The following is a 495-nucleotide window of genomic DNA, read 5'->3' on the forward strand; positions in this document are numbered from 1 at the left end:
AAATTCTTACTGTGTTGAAAGTGTCACGACAGCGCCGCAAAATATAATAAGAGAAGATGTTATAAAGGAAAGAATCAGAACAGGGTGACTACTGCTGTTTTGTTAATTTGTCTTTATGACAAATAGAAGACTTGTTTCTTGTGTTCTTTGTGTCCTAACATTTGTACTTCTCAGAGTTAGTATATTCCAAATCTAGGCATCTCGTTTTTCGGCCCTTCGTGTTTTTATTGCGCGCTTGCCTTAAATTTAAGGTAATTAGATTTAAGGTCTCCAGTGGACGTCATCCATAGCAATTACTTGGTGTGGCCGTAGAAAATAACCTGACATATGTCCAACCTATCCTCCCCCTGCTGAAGTTATAGTATAATCCCTCAATGTAACGTCATTTGATCCCATCCCATTATGGGGTTCCCCGGCTATATCCAGCTGTCGGCTGTCTCCAAGCAGATGTAGGTGGGGATTTCTAAACACAAAAGGTCCTATTACGGGGACATA

The 495-nt window shown here is 40.4% G+C and overlaps 1 protein-coding gene across 1 annotated transcript in view; it reads right to left on the reverse strand.

Annotated features, from left to right (window-relative positions):
- Positions 1 to 495, reverse strand: part of LOC109482250 (clavaminate synthase-like protein At3g21360) — a 6,170-nt gene that overhangs the window by 3,577 nt on the left and 2,098 nt on the right. The window lies entirely within an intron of this gene.

Source organism: Branchiostoma belcheri, unplaced genomic scaffold, assembly GCF_001625305.1.
Source record: "Branchiostoma belcheri isolate BF01 breed outbred unplaced genomic scaffold, Haploidv18h27 scaffold6, whole genome shotgun sequence".
NCBI lineage: Eukaryota > Metazoa > Chordata > Leptocardii > Amphioxiformes > Branchiostomatidae > Branchiostoma > Branchiostoma belcheri.